Genomic DNA, 16,615 nt, shown 5'->3' on the forward strand with positions numbered 1-16,615 from the left:
GGGTAGGGCAGGGGTATGCCAACCATATCACATAACAGGTAGGGTCTGAAAGATACAGGCAGAACATGGTGGCCACTGTCTGCTTTGATATATTAGTGAGCGCCTCAGCCATTTGTTCTGGGTTTGAGACCTAACAGTGCATACGTGTACACACATGTACATGTATGTACACAAACAGGAATGAAGACAACTGCAGAGAAGACATTCCTAAGACATTAGGAAAAAGAAATATATAGAAATAAAAATTGGCACCGGGCGGTGGTGGCGCACGCCTTTAATCCCAGCACTCGGGAGGCAGAGGCAGGTGGGTTTCTGAGTTCGAGGCCAGCCTGGTCTACAGAGTGAGTTCCAGGACAGCCAGGGCTATACAGAGAAACCCTGTCTCGAAAAACCAATAAATAAATAAATAAATAAATGGCTTTTAGAGCATTTACTTATGTCCCAGTTAGATAGGTAATCTCGTTTCTCCTGTGGAGTTTTCTTTCTTGTCATCTCTGATAACCTGACCTCTGGGACTCTTAATCCATCAGAGAAGATATAATACTGTTAAATCTCAAAAGGATCTCTAGAGGCCATGGGTACAGGGCATGGCAGCCTTCCAAGGCCATAGAGGACCCATCTACCTCTGGCAATCATTCCAGAGACTACTCTGGCTACTATAGAACATTCCAGAAGCACATGGCTTCTTTTTAATAGATCCAAAGAGGAGACACCAGTGCTGCACGTGACAAATGCGAGCCAGGCTCATCTGTCTCCCTTTCATGATTTCTTTTCTACTGGGTTCAGCAGGGCCTGCTGACTGATGGCCTTGATTCCACGTTCTGCTCCCAAAAGTCTACGGAAGAACAAATCGTAGATTCTTCCTTAAGTCCTGCCTCCCATGGCCAGCCGCCCTGTCTTTGAGTTTTAAAAACTGGCCTCAGCTTTTCACTGTACTCAAGTCATTTAAACAAAGCTGTAGGCAATATAGTCGAATGGGCTTTAGTATTTCTCCCTGTGGATGTTTGCCATCCTCGAGTCTTTTGTTTCCTGGTATTTCTTTTTTTCCTTGGCTAGCCAGTAGTTTTGTAGAGGGTTTTGTTTGGAACCTGAATTTTGTTGTATACTGCTGGCTGGCCTGGAACTGTGTATGCCTCAAACAATTCTGCCTTTGCACTCAAGAACTGGGACTAGGAGTTTGGGTTATCTTGCTGTCTCTCTGGAGGCTTTATTATCACTAACATTTCTGTTTCTTAAAGTTCCAGTCAGTGTTGGAAGAGAATTTTAAAGTATGATCTCATTTAACCTTCAAAGCAACACAGCAAAGTACAGGTCATGGGCAATGAAAATATTCCCTGCAGACACAAAGAGCGAAGGTCTCCGGTCTTTGGTTGCCATTCCTGTTTTCAGTAGGGGAGTTCCCAGTTTGTCTCATTTCAAAGCATGAGCTTGTTTCTACACACCTGGCTTAACTTTGAGAAGGCAGTCTTAAGGGACAGTATGATGTGGATGTCCTAAGAAGGGAGTTCTGTCATTTTTTGTTTGTTCAACTGTTGACTAAACCTCACCCCGTCTCAAGTAGCTTAAGCTGGCCTTAACTGCTCCTACTGCTTCCACCTTCCGGGTACTCCAGGATTATGTAGTCCTGGGGCTTGAGCAAACGGACTTAGTGTGGTAGGCAAGCACTCTGAGACACATCCTCATTCCGATTGCTTCTGAAAAACGCCTTTCCAGAATGGTAAATGATGATAGAAAAGAGAGAGGTAGTGCTCTAAGGGGATGGCAAGGTCTGAAGACCCAATCCCCTTGTGTCTGGAAGGCTGATAGGCCACTCCTGGGCCCGCGGGCAGCAGTCTGTTTAACCGGTTTCTGTAGTCCCGGAAAGGCGTGTCCCAGTAGTGCCCCGGGCGCGCGCGTTCTGTGCAGGTCCGCCCTGGGGCGGGTAGATGCACGGCCCACACCTCGAGAGCTTTCCAGGACCCGTGTGTGGGGGACAGGTGGGCTGGGAACTCGGGTGTGTACTGGATCTCCCACAGTGGACGCTCAAGCATGCTGGACTGTGCCCCTTCACTTGCCCGCCAAGGTTCTTAGATGGGCCTTGACCCCGAATGCAAACAGTAGGGCTTTCTGATTGGCTTAGAGTACAAACGCAGGCGAGCACTGCCAGAGACCCGCTCTTCTATTGGGTTTTACATGAACTGCAGAGCACGAAATAAAGAGGCCTTCAGTCATTGGGCCATTGTGTGAATCTCCTTTTGGCTTCTCTGCCGACTGAATTAGCGTCCCAGGATTTTCGTCATGACTCTTAAATCTGGGCTTGTCAATTCGGCCCAGCGTTCCCGGTCTCTAGGAACAGCATGGGACTTTCAGAGTTTAGCCAATCACATAACGTTGAGATCAGGTTGCCAGGCAGATTATGCTAATAAGACCCCGCCTTTTATGCTGCTCCCACTCTGCGGCGGGAAGAACCACCTGGAGGCGGCGGGGGGGTTTGATTTCCATCACCCCTAGGGAGAGAGGATCCGGGACCCGCTGATCTTCCAGCTCCCCTCACCCAACGTCGTGTAAGTACCTAAAGGATTAAGGGAACCGGATAAACCGGGGTCCAGAGGATCCCATCGCCTGGGAGAGTGTTTCGTCTTTGCTTAGTCCCACCCAAAATGGCGCCCAGCTCTTTCTGCGTCTCAGCGCCCGGCCGGGGCCAACCGACCGCGGACCCGGGTGGGGGGGGAACTGATGGTAGTGGTGGGGGGAGCAATCCCGGCGGCACCGCCCGATGGTACAGTCCAGCCGGGGCTGGGACGAGGCACCTCGCTCGGGGTGGGGGGTCAAACCATCTGCACCTTCTACGCGGAGAGGGGAGAGTCCCCTCCGGGAAGCCGTCCGGGCCCCGCGTCCAGCGTGGGCTTCGGCGCCGCCCGCCTCGACTCCCCGGCGCGCCGCCTGCCCCGTGCCCCCCGAACGGCTCGCCTGCCCGGCCGGCCGTGCGCTCCTCTCTCCCCTCCCGCGTTGGTTGGGCCGGGACGGCGGTTGGGCTGCCTGCGCGCCGGGCGGCGGTTGGGCGGGCGGGTGTCCGCCGGCCGGACCTGTGCGGGGGGTGGTGGCGCGCGTGGCCGTGGGTTCTCGTGCGGGTATCCCGGCCCGCGATTCCCAGCCACCCCGCCCGCAGAGGTGTGGGGATCGCCTCTGCGGGTCGGTCTGCAAACGCGATGGCGGGCTGGGTAGGGCGGAGGCCGAGGACCAAGAAAACTGGCCAGCGAGGCGGGTCTCTTAGGAGTCGGGCTCTCATTGAGCTAATGCTAAAACTAGAAGTCTGTAGCCAGGTTGAATTGCTACTAGGAAAAATGGCATAGTTGCGATCTGCCTTCCGGGTGTACGAAGGCTACTAAATTCGGGTGCCATTTATTTTAGCCTTGTTAGATGGATTAGATGGATTTCAACCCATTTTCAACCGATATATATGTGTGTACACTTAAGCCAGAGAGTAGGGGGTGGTTTTGTGGTGTCATTGATGAAATCCACCCAGCTAAAATCCCATACCCTGAATCCTTAACAGCTTGCCTGCACATCTTTCACTAATCTTGTGTTTAAGGGCAAATGTATCTACTTTTCATTAAAGCAAAAGGTACTCTTGATTAGCCTCGCTTTCTGACCTGTTCGCGCCACTGCGGCAGTAAGGTCTTTGTGGGCCCGAGGGTGTGCGGCATTACATTGTATTCTTTTGTAACCCATCGCCTCCGCTGGGGCCACCACAATACCTTCTGCACCCATGAACTGTACTTATTTGTTGCTCTAGGACTGAAAAAACGAAATCGGGATTGGTTGGGGGCAAAGTAACATAAAATGTTTGCGCCATCTAGTATATTTAGTAACTTCACTGGGTTTACTTTTTACAAAATGAGGCGAAATTGACACAAAATGAACTATTTTCACGAGAACGACTTCCCCTGTCATTTAGTAGGTTTACATTTTTATTTTGGATCAAGATTTTTTTCTTCCACCAAGTGACTCAATTATTCCAATAACATCCACTTTCTAGTTTTCCCTTAAGGTTTTTTTTTCTCCAGATTAAGTCATTTTTACATTTTGTAATGATTTGTAACATGATCCACCAAAAGCATTTTGTACATTATATTGCAGACCTTGATGTAGGTGAGCATGACCAAGTGAGGCAAGCTCTGTCTTCAAGCCCCCTAAATGCTTTTTATTTAGTGATTATGGAATGCCACTCCAGTATGACCTCAGAGTGCACTGGCCAATTTCTTGCCTTTTTCCTTTTTAATATAAGTAACACATGGTTATCATAGAAACAGCATAAGAAGTAAAAAGCCCTAAAATATAATGACTAGACAAAATCCTTACTACTAATATTGGTGTGTTTTAGATCTTTGCATGCAAGGACAAATGTACATAAGATATTCGTGTGAGCACCTCCTGTGGCTTAATAATCTGTTTTAAGTGTAGATGGGTGCTTAAATACTTCACTGGTGATTTGCCACACAGTCCTATGAACTAAAAGAGTCATTTTCTTCTCCGTTTTACTTAAAACATTATTTTGAGATGTGCAGTGCTGGCTGACTGGCCGGCCTGGAACTCTCAGAGCAGCTTGTGTCTGCTGGGATTAAAGGAGATTAAAACCAAGCCCTGCGACTCCGGGTTTTGCTTTGTTCTTTTGAGACAGTCTCACTGTGCAGTTTTAGCTGGCCTGAATAGATAGACCCAGGCTGGCCTGAACCGCAAGGACATCTGCCTGCTTCCACCTCCTGGGCTTAAAGTTGTATGCCAGCACATCTGGCTCCTTTTACTTTCTAAAAGCAAAACCTGGGTCAGTGAGAAGATGCTCAGCAGGTAAAGTTGTCTGCCTGGAAAGCCCAGTTCCCAGAGTTTGTTCTCAGGAACCCATCTACTAGTGGAAGGAGAGAACTAACTCCACATTGTACACCTGGATCCCTATCCCGAACAATTAAAAACAAGTTGGTTATACACCTTTAATCTTAGCACTGGCGAGACATAAGCAGACCCATCTATAGAGCTGAGTTCCAGGACAGCCAGGCTACACAGAGAAACCAGCAAAACTTTGGGGCCAGTGAGTTGGCTTGGTGGATAAAGTGTCTGTTGTGTAAACATGAGGAACTGAATTCTAATTCCCAGTACCCTCATAAAAGCCAGTTATGTCACAGCATGTCTGTGACACAGCACTTGGGGGTAGAGACAGGCTGATCTCGGGGAGTTGGTGTTCCCCCAGTTAGGCTAAGTGGGTTCATGAATGTCTCAGTTTTAGAAAGTAAGGTGGAGAGTATTCGAGGAAGAAACTTGGTCTTTGGGCTCCCGGTATGCAGCCACAGGCCAGTAAACACACACACATACCCAGGAGTAAAAGCAAAAACAACAGAAAAGAATAGGCTTCTAGACACCAGGTAGAACTGACTGACCGGCCGAGAACCAAGGAGCACTGAGTTGTAATTTCCATTTTCTCAGTAGGCTTACACTTAATGCAGTAGTAAATACATGGTAACTGCAGGATTTCATTTGATAAAGACTATATGGCGAAAACTCGTAAGCATCTGGTTGTAGTTTATTTTAAACTTGAGTGCCATTCAAATGGTTACTGCCATTGAAATAATATTCTCCTAGAAGTGTAGACACTCCCAGTCCTGCTGTCTGCTTTCCTACATGCAGAACTTGTTTCTGTTTTTGATAGACACTCTGTCAGATTAACAAGTGGAAATTAAGCCTAGTGAGTTAAGAAAAGTGCAGCGTTAGGGCTGGGAATATAGCTCAGTGGCAGAGTTTGTCTGGGGTGTGTTGAATGTGTAAGGCCTTGAGTTCAGTCCCCAGTGCATGCCCCTCCCCCTACCACACAAACGAGTGGGCCAACCAGATTTTTGCAGAGTGGTTCTACAGCAGTTCTCCTGGGGCCAGGTGGGGTAGGAGTGGGAGAGTGAAGAGGGTGCTTTGGTCCATACCATAGACATTTTTCTACTGCTTTTGTGGTTGAGTTGAATCATCATATAAGTGGTAGAATGCTATCTGGTTTCTGTCCTTTTGAAATACCTTTGTAACGCCAAGTTTAACTCATTTACTTCAGAATCGGAGTGAGGGGACTGGAGAGATGGCCCAGCTGCTAAAGGCACCTGGTACCAAACCTGAGGCCTGCACTCAGTCCCAAGACCCGAAAGGTGGAAGGAGAGAACTCACTTCAGGTTGTCCTCTGTACTGTCTTCCAGCATCAGGGTCTCTAAAGTTGTGACTTATTCAGTGTTTCCCTGCTATGTTCCCTTTCGGCAGCATATACAGTATCCTACTAGCCAGTAGCCTGTGTCTGCCAAACTTCTGAACTATGACGTGTATGCAGTATGTTAGTGTGGATGTGCACATTTTTGAGATTTAGTCTGAAAAAAATAGTTTAAATATTGAGATGATAATATGTGGGCTACACAGTTAAATAACATAACTTCACCTGTTTCTGCGATTAAACTTCATGGTTTCTGGAAATTTTGAAATGATGTGGCTCCTGTATTTTTCTTGACTACCTCAGCCCTAGCCTGATGGGGTGGGGTGTTCTCAAGCAGCAATAATACCATGTGCTTATTGTCTTTAGGCTCTTCTAGTGTCCGCTAATAGTGCTAATTGTAGGTGTGTTTGGTTTTTCTAGTGGTTATGATAGCTCTCACAAACCCACAAGTATTCTTTTGAAGAGTGTCTTAGTCTTTGAACCACTTCCTAATAGTTGAGTCACATGTTATAGAATTAATGAATATTCAGCTAATTGTTTGAACATAATAGCAAAATGAGATCTAGTTTGTCTGTCTGTGTGTGCACACGTGGAAGTTGGAGACTGTGGGCAGCAGCTGTTCTCCTTAATTGCTCTCCACCACTATTCCTTAAATTAAAACGAGGGTTTCTTTTATGTATGAGTGCATGTATGTGGACCATATGTGTATGCCTGGTGTTAGTAAAAGGCAGAAGAGATTGTCTGATCCCAAGGACTGAAGTTACACAATTGTGAGCTACCATGTAGGTGCTGGGAACTGAGCCCGGATTCTCTGCAAAGGAGCAAGTACTGATAACCCGGGAGCCATTTCTCCTGCATCCTCCATCCGTTCTTCTTTGATGTTCTCTGAACGTGTATGTGTTGGGGGTGGGGAGGTGGGTAGAGGGAGAGAGAAAAAGAATGTGTATGTTAAAGATACCCTATTTATGACTTAGCATTCAGCAATTACTTACTTTTGGTGCTTCAGCCAGTTATGAATCTTTTCAGTAACTATTACCTGTTGCACAAAGATGTTATTTTGACCAGAGCTGATAGCAGCACTAGTCTGTGGGCATAAATATAAGTATTTAGAAGGCAATTTGACAGGCAATGGTGGCGCACGCCTTTAATCCCAGCACTTGGGAGGCAGAGACAGGCGGATTTCTGAGTTCGAGGCCAGCCTGGTCTACAGAGTTAGTTCCAGGACAGCCAAGGCTACACAGAGAAACTGTGTCTCGAAAAAACAAAAAACAAACAAAAAAAAAACCAAAACAAAACAAGAAAAAGAAGGCAATTTGATGGACACAATACATTTATTTAGCACAACACAACACTAGTAGCTTTTTCACTGCAGCCTGTGATCCCTGCCTGTAGCATCAGGCTTTTGACCAGGTTTACAGTGCCTGGCAGGAATTCTCTACTGTGGAGCAGGCCTCAAATCCAAGCACAAAGCAGTTGGTTACTGTCATAATGTCATACACTATTGCACAGTGGATACAGCTTGCCTGGGAGGTTGGTAGTATAGCATGCAGAACCTACAGCTGAGGAAGGCTGTTATTAATGACTGTTCTCCCCTAGTGGCCTACAAAGTTCCCTGTAGCACCTTGACAGCTAGTCACTGAGATGAAGCTTCCAGCCCAGTGCAGCCTTGACTTCTCATGTCCTGGAAGCAAAGTTTATAGTATATCTGGCTAGCTTTTTAAAAAATGCATATAAGTGTTTTACCTGCGTGTATGTCAGCACTATGTGCAGAAGTGCCCTGGCAGGCCGGAAGAGAGTGTTGGACCTCCTGGAATTGGAGTTAGGGATGATGTGAGCCATGGTGTGGTGCTGGGAACCAGGCCTGGTGCTCTGCAAGAGCAGGAAGAAACACTTTCTTTTTTCTTTTTAGTGATTTCTTTATGTCTGTGAGTGCACTGTAGCTGTCTTCAGACGCACCAATAGAGGGCATTGGATCCCATCACAGATGCTGTGAGCCACCACGTGCTTGCTGGGAATTGAACTCAGGACCTCTGGAAGAGCAGTCAGTGCTCCTAACCACTGAGCCATATCTCCAGCCCAGTAAGCACTTTCTTTAAAAAACAAAACAAAACAAATAAAAATCAAAAGTCTTTTTAATGATTCTTTGTGAATTTTGCATCATGTACCCCAGTCCCACTTTCCCATCTCTTCATATGTGCCCTCTGCCTTTGCAAACTCCCCTTAAAGAAAACAGACTAAAATGAAGTAAGATAAAATAACAAAAGAAACAAATGGCAGATTAGTGCCAGGGCTTGCTCTCCTATGCTCACACCCTTGGGATGGCTCCCCAGGGCCTGCTCTCTTGTGCTGCCCAGGTAAAATGGGGAGTGTTCTCCAGAGTGGTACAGTCAGCAAGGGGCAAGGCCAGCTCTGTGCAGGCCATGGGCATTGACACAGAACCCTGCTGTCACAGGGCCACAGACCCAGGCATTGCCCTCAGCTGCAGCGTGGGCCAGGACTCCATCATGGCTTCAGATGACATTGTAGCTATTCACATCAGGCTGTTCCTCACTGCCTTTGACTCTTCAATTCTGCCTCCCTCCATTGTGCCCCAAACTGTTCTGCTTCTCTTTCTCTTCCATCTCTCCACCACATCCGTGCTCATGGTAGTAGCATCTGCCTGTGGGCCTCGCAGTAAGCAGTCCTGACTGCTGAGCTGTTGCTTCATTCCCCCTTTGACCAACTTTTCGACTTTACATTTAATTCTTAGTGTATGCTGGGTGCATGTGGTGCCCACTTTTAATTCCAGTACTCATGGGACAGAGGCAGGTGGATCTCTGTGAGTTTGAGGACAGCCAGATCTACAAGTGAGTTGGGAGGCCAGTCATCATTACTTTGTGAGCCTCTGTCTCAAAACCAAAACTAACCAAACAAAACCCCAAAACTTTAAAACATGCCATCAATAGAATAGTGTTCTTCCCCCCCCCCCCAACCCCCCCCAGACAGGGTTTCTCTGTGTAGCCCTGGCTGTCCTGGAACTCAATCTGTAGACCAGACTGGCCTCGAACTCAAGAGATCTGCCTGCCTCTGCCTTCCAAGTGCTAGGACTAAAGGTGTATGCCACCACACCTGGCCTTAAAATGCTTTTCTTGTTTGTTTGTTTGTTTGTTTTTCTGAGACAGGGTTTCTTTGTATAGTCCTGGCTGTCTTGGAACTCACTTTGTAGACAGGGTGGCCTCGAACTCAGAAATCTGCCTGCCTCTGCCTCCCAAGTGCTGGGATTAAAGGCGTGCACCACCATGTACGGCTCTTAGAATGATTTTTATTTTCTTTTTTCTTTTGGTTTCAAGACAAGAGTTTTTCGATGTGGCCTTGGCTGTCCTGGAACTTGCTCTGTAGACCAGACTGGTCTCAGACTCAGATTCTCTTTGCCTCTGCCTCCCCATTGCTGGGATTAAAGGCGTATGCTACCACCACCTGACTTAGAATGCTTTTTAACGTGACATTTAGGTTCTTTTAAATGTCTTCAACAAAACAGTAATTCTAGGATTAAAATGAGATTAAATCACTGTTTTGGTAGACTTTGATTTAAAAGCTTTAGTAAGGTAATATTCATATTTATGATAACTATCTCAAGTCCCTGCTGTGCTACCCAGCTTTTCATCCCTAGAGCAAATACTCGATATAATCAACTTATAAAGAGAAAAGGGAAAAGGATCATTTGACTAATAGTTTTGGAGTTTCCCCTCTATGACCAACTGGCCACAGCCTATCACAGTAAAAGCATATTGGTAGGACCTTATGACCAGAAAGTGAAGAAAGAGTCCAGTGTCCCACCCTCTCTTTCAAGGGCACCTTCTCCTGGTGACCTCAAAGTACCTACTTCTTAATGGTCACCACCTCCCAGTTGTGCTAAGGTGAGGACCAAGCCTTAAACACATAGGCCTTTAGGGGACATTTTGTTGATATTCTTTTCTTTTTTCTTTTCTTTCTTTCTTTCTTTCTTTCTTTCTTTCTTTCTTTTTTTTTTTTTTTTTTCTTTTTCGAGACAGGGTTTCTCTGTGTAACCCTGGCTGTCCTGGAACTCACTCTGTAGACCAGAGACAGGGTTTCTCTGTGTAACCCTGGCTGTCCTGGAACTCACTCTGTAGACCAGGCTGGCCTCGAACTCTGAAATCCACCTGCCTCTGTCTCCCAAGTGCTGGGATTAAAGTTGTGTGCAACTACTGCCTGACTGTTGATGCTCTTTTTTTTTTTTAAAGATTTATTTATTATTATATATGAGTATACTGTAGCTGTCTTCAGACACACCAGAAGAGGGTATCAGATCTCATGGCAGATGGTCGTGAACCACCATGTGGTTGCTGGGATTTGAACTCGGGACCTTTGGAAGAGCAGTCAGTGCTCTTAAGTGCTGAGCCATCTCTCCAGCCCTGTTGATGCTCTTTTAAGACTTGGTCTTACTCTGTAGTCTTGGCTGGCCTGGAACTTTTATGTAAACCAGGCAGACCTTGAATTTACAGATATTCTTGCCTGCCTCTACTTCTGTCTCTCTAGTGCTGGGATTAAAGGCATGTGCCACCATGCCCAACATTTCTTTAGGACATTTTTAACTGAGACATCTTTTCCTCTTACAAAAATATTTTTTTCATACCACACCTCCAGATGCATGGTTTTCAACAGTTATAAACGGTAGGGTATATAAATAAATATATATATAATATATATATATATTATATATATATTTGTGGTGCTGTTGATCAACTGCAAACCTTAACATGTGCCAGTCAAGAGTTTGTGACTGATGTGTAGTCCTACCCCTGCAGATAAATTAAACTCAACAAAATATATGTAAGATTTTGTAGAAAAGAAAATCTAAAAACTTTCTGGAGTAACTTTGAGTAATATGGGATCATAGAAGTTCAAGGACCTTCCAATGTTGCAAAGATGGCAAACCTGGAAACGTTTATGTGTGTTGCTGCAGCCTATGAAGAAGTAGACACACTGCTTCTGAAGGGGCAGATTAGGAAACTTCTCTGCCAGAGACCAAGAACTGATACTTCAAACAACATAATGCTGCTTTTGACAAATTAATAATGATATATCAACTGAACACCATAAGCAGTCCGGAAATAGACTCATACATATTCTAACACCCAGGAAGCAGGTGAAGAGTGTAATGAGCAAGCTTCTGGAAGTTAATATGGAAAAGTCCGTGCACAGCCTCTGCTTAGAGAAGAGACTCCTTAAGCAAGGTGCTGCATGTATGTGTGACAGGCAAACGTCTTCAACAGGCCCTTGGAAAATGAGAAAGAAACCCATATATTTATGTCTGTTCAGTCTTGTGAGTAACTAAGGAAACATAAATTAAATCCACAATGACATATTCTCTTATATGTTTGGTTGTGAGCCTAGCCTTTAATGGCTGAGCCATCTCTCCAGCCCATCCATATTCTCACACATCTAAGTTGAAGTAGGCAACTCCAAATCCTAAGGATGCTGACCAGTAGTGATCTGCGTACAAGACTGGGAAGAGTATGTTTTTTGGCAGAGCTTCCTGGAAAGCAACATTATTCGAACAGTATATAATAAAGCTAGACACTGGTGGAGTTTGTAATCCCAGTGCAAGTCGGCCAAGACAAGACCAAGACCAAGAATCTGTGAAGCTCACTGTTGGTGAGATCCAGGCCAGTAAAAAAAAAAACCTTGTCTTAGAAACACTGAGAAAGTGGACAGTACTTGAAGAATGACATCTGAGATTGTCCTGTGATGTTCATCACAAGTGCACACACACACACACATATAGACACACACTCTCTCTTTTCTTACTCAATGGGAGCCCTTCACTAATGACTTTGTTAGTTACCTAGCTCTCTGGCTTTTGGGCAGCTGTCTCTTTAAAAAGACCAGCTAGCTTGTGCATGTTCCTGTACACACATACACACACACACACACCCTCTTTCCTTCCTTCCCCAATGGGAACCCTTCACTGTGGCTTTGTAGTTGCTTAGCTCTCTGGCTTTTGAGCAATTTGCTCAATTAACGCTCTTTGTGGGCTGAGTAAATTACCACCTCCTCTGCTCCCCTTGAGATGCAGTCTAGCTTTGCGATTGCATCATCTGGTGGAAGCTGGGAGACAGCAGCAAATGCCAACCAGGCCGGGCCCTGGCAGCCTGTCTAGGGTGAAAGTTGTTGCTGCAGTGGGGAAAGAGGTCCAGGCTCTGTGGTAATGGGTCTGAGTGAAGCCCCACGAAGTGTTTTGGGCTTGGACAAGCAGCTGTTCTTGGTTGTGGTGAGGACTTTTTGAAAGCTGGTATTTACAGGGCATTTCATAGTGCCTGGCACCTGCAGACTGCTCCAGAATGGCAGCGGCTCTGTTATTACTGCCCACGCCTTGTTTACTCAGGTAACACTGGCTTTCCACAGTCTGCATTCCGAGCCAGTGCAACTGCGATTATGCTGATTTTTAAAATAAAGAGCTGCATCTGTCAAGGGATTCCAGTTTTGTGATCTCATTTAACTCCCTCAGTGCAGGCATCAATGAGTCTAACCTGGAGGTGCCACCTGCACAGAAGGCACATCCTGTGTGGAGGTCAGCAGAGGTGGCTTTCACCTTCAACCATGGGGGCCTTGCAGTCAGCCTCAGGTCAGGCTTTGGGGACAAGGACTTGTGATCACAAAGCCACTGGCTGGGAGAGCTGATTTTTAAACGCCTCTTCATGCAGGAAAAAAAAAAAATTAGTAATCACATCATTTAAAAATTCTGTCATTTTGAAGTTAAACATTTTCTGGTGAAATGGATCAGGTATGAGAAAACTCATGTCTCTAGTAAAAAGACATTTATTCCCAAGTTGATTGTTTAATAGTGAAGTAGGACTTTTCTGGACAATGCACAGTTTAGATTTAATAGAACTGAGTCACAACATACTCTCTACTCTCAAGGTATAAAATAACAAATATTCTGCTTTATCTTACCAATGGCATTGTGAGTTAGCAAAGATATTTCAGTTGTCAAGATAATGAAACATGCCGGGCATAGTGGCGCATGCTTTTAATCCCAGAACTTGGGAGGCAGAGGCAGGCGGATTTCTGAGTTCGAGGCCAACCTGGTCTACAAAGTGAGTTCCATGACAGCCAGGGCTATACAGAGAAACCCTGTCTCAAAAAACAAAAAACAAAACAAAAAAAGAAACCTTGCTTGTTTTCCAGTCTGTTACTTTTCTAGCATTCCATGCTGAGAAAACGCTTTAAGAAATGTCCTGGTAAGCCAGGCAGTGGTGGCGCCCGCCTTTAATCCCAGCACTTGGGAGGCAAAGGCAGGTAGATTTCTGAGTTCGAGGCCAGCCTGGTCTACAGAGTGAGTTCCAGGACAGCCAGGGCTACACAGAGAAACTCTGTCTTGAAAAAAAAAAAAAAAAGAAAAGAAAAGAAAGAAAAAAGGAAAAAGAAATGTTCTGGTGATAACTAGGGGTTATAGTACATTCCTCTTACACCAGACCTCTGGAGGCTGAGGTGTGATGCTCTGGAGTTCCAGGACAGGTGAGCTACAGAATGACACAGTATAGGGGTTGGGGTGGATCCTGGCTTCTATATCTGAACACCAGATCAGAGATTGATGGCCTACTGTAGGAGTTTTGGTAAGATGGAGGTGGAAGCTTAGTATTATTAGAAACTTTAATTACATGCTGGTGTGAGAGAGGTTTTCTGAGCACTGTGTGTGTGTGTGTGTGTGTGTGTGTGTGTGTGCGCGCGCGCGCGCCAGAAGTGTACATTAGGTACTTATCACTTGCACATTTTCTGAGTCAAGGTCTCTTGCTGATCCTGGAGGTCACCAATTCAAGAAGACTAGTTAGCCAACACGCTCCATTGGTCCTGTCTGCCTGCCTCCCCAGTGCTAGGGTTACAGCTGTGTGTTACCACACCTGGCCTTTCAATCTAGGTGTGAGGCATCCCAACTCAGGGTTTATGCTCACACGGTGAGCACTTCACCGACTGAGCCATCTCATCAGCTCCCAAGATAGGGTTTTTTTTTTTTTAAATGTTATTTTTTGTTCTTTGCTGTGTTGGTGATAGAATCCAGGGCCTTGTGCATTCCAGGCAAGTGTCTATCACTGAGCCGTATCCCTAACCTCAGACAAAGAGTTTGAAAAAAGCAGCAAATGCATCAATGGGTCATCTATCTGAATGTATCACCTTGTTATGAAGTACTTCACCCATTTCACATGAGTTGCAGAATGAAAATCTGGCAGTGGAAAACAGGTAACGTCCTCATTAGCCTGTCTACTGGGCAGTGGATTAGCTGGAAAGGGAATGACTTCAAACCAGTACCAATTAGCTTCTTAGTCTGTAGTCAGTTTCTGAGGAAGACTATATTTTTCCGTGGTTAAGTTAGCATGAGGTTACTGAGGAAACAGTTACTTCTTCAGTCTGTGCCTCTGTCTCCATTGTCTGGGATTTTATCTGAGGTAATGTTTGAGGCATGGTCACCTGCAGCTTTGCAGGCTGCAGGAGACCCACTGCTACGTTTCTTACTTAGTTACTGTGACTGCTACTTTATGGCAATCCATTCAGAGGCATACCCAAGTGACAGGTGGTATCTGTGGTCCAGTATTAGTCACTGAGTCATTGACAGCAAGCTTTTAGTCTTGAGGTGACTTCTGTGAGTCTGTGTTTACATTCAAAGTTCCTTTTAGGTATCCATGGAGGTGTCGGTACTGCTTTGCTTGTTTTCACGTAGTAAGGGAAGCTGGCAAGTAACTGCGAGAACAGCCTGGTTGGTAGAGAGTTCACCCTACTTCCTCCAGAGCTCTAAGACACAACAGAGACCCTCAGGGAGATGAAAGGACCTGCTGAGTTGCGCCCTGAAGGGGGATGTGCGTGTCCTTGCTAAGTTATTGTGTAGCAATAAAAAAGGTTTTATTTTAACTCGAGTGTATGTGTGTGTGTGTCTGTGTGACTGTGTGCCTGTGTATCTGTGTGTGTATCTGTGTGTGTGTGTATGTGTGCACGTGTTCAGGTCAAAGGACAACTTGCAAGAGCTGGTTCTGTCCTTCTATTGGTGTGGGTTCCAGATACTGAACTCAGGTGATAGGCTTGGTTTCAAGTGCCTTTTTACTTGAGCTGAGCTTTTTATACAGACCAAGTTTGTTTGTTTGTTTGTTTGTTTTAAAGTGGGAGCTCTGACCTTTGGAAGTCTGTATATGGATATTTATTCACATTGTTAAGATGGCTAAGAATTCTGAGCTCTCTTTGCCCTGATTATCAGAAGTGGGTCTTGGCCTCATGGTATGGAGCTCTCAAGTTGCTTTTCAAATGACTGTGCATTTTTCTTTCCGTGCTATGCTGGGGTTAGGTCTGGCTTACACAAGGATCACCTGGAGATTTACAAAGATTTCTGTGCTTTTTTCTTGATGTGCAGCTGATTACGAGGGATTCTTCACGTGTCAGGCCTTGAAGTTCGCCTTTCACCAGCTCCTTGTTTGAAGTCAGAAAAACTGGTTTATGAACCTTGAAACTCTTGGTAGATCAGCAGGATGAGGTTTAAGATTTCCACCTTTAGACCAGGTTTAGACCATTCTAACCACCGCTTGATGCTTTTTCTTCTTTTTAGTCTTACTTTATGATTTTATGTATGTGAATGTTTGCCTGCATGTATGTCTGTACACCACGTGGTGCCAAGCTGCCTGCAGAGGCTGGAGAAGAGGGTAGGATCCCCTGGAATTGGACTTAGAGACAGTTGTGAGCTTCCATGTTGGTGCTGGGAACTGAACCTGGGATCCCCGGAAGAACAGCAGTGCTCTTAACCACCGAGCTCTGTCTTCAGCTCCTGTTTGATGCTTAAAAAAATAGCTTTGCCTGTGTGAGTGCCAACACGGTGCACATGCGGTCATAGGACGACCTCGGGGTCAGTCCTTGCCAGCTGTCTTGCTTGATAGTAAACACACCAGGCTAGTTGGCCCATGAGTGCCTTGTGGATGCTCCTCCTTTTTGAGTCTTGAAGGAGCACTGGGATTTCAGGCATGCTCTGGGCATCACGTGGGTGCTAGGGTTTAGTCCTTATCTTGCATAACAAGAGACTTTACCCACTGAGTCACTCCCCCCACCCCCCACCCCCCACCCCCGTCTTTGTTTTGTTTTGACCCTTCCTTCTCTTGGGTACCACACCTGAGCATTGTCCTGGAACTCTCACAAGTTACACGTTTCTTCTTTGTAAGTTTATATTGTTTAAACTTCCATCTTTTTAATCATGACTAGACCTTGGAGCTGGGCATGGTGGTTCATGGATATAATTCCAGCACTTAAGAGGCCAAGGTTGGAGTCTTGCATAAGCTCCAGACTAGCTTGGGGTACAAAGTGAGACCCTGTCTCAAACAACAACAACACAAAACAAAACAACAACAGAAAAAACAAAACCAAAAAGCC

General features: G+C 45.7%; 1 protein-coding gene across 1 annotated transcript in view; it reads left to right on the forward strand.

Moving 5' to 3' along the window:
• Positions 1-2,149: 2,149 nt before the first annotated feature.
• The window catches only part of Prdm10 (PR/SET domain 10), a 102,895-nt gene continuing 88,429 nt past the window's right edge, over positions 2,150-16,615 (forward strand). Inside the window, exon 1 of the mRNA XM_021172017.2 lies at positions 2,150-2,543. The gene's annotated coding sequence lies outside the window, so the exon portion shown is untranslated. The remainder of the gene's footprint in view (positions 2,544-16,615) is intronic.

Source organism: Mus caroli, chromosome 9 (assembly GCF_900094665.2).
Source record: "Mus caroli chromosome 9, CAROLI_EIJ_v1.1, whole genome shotgun sequence".
Lineage (NCBI taxonomy): Eukaryota > Metazoa > Chordata > Mammalia > Rodentia > Muridae > Mus > Mus caroli.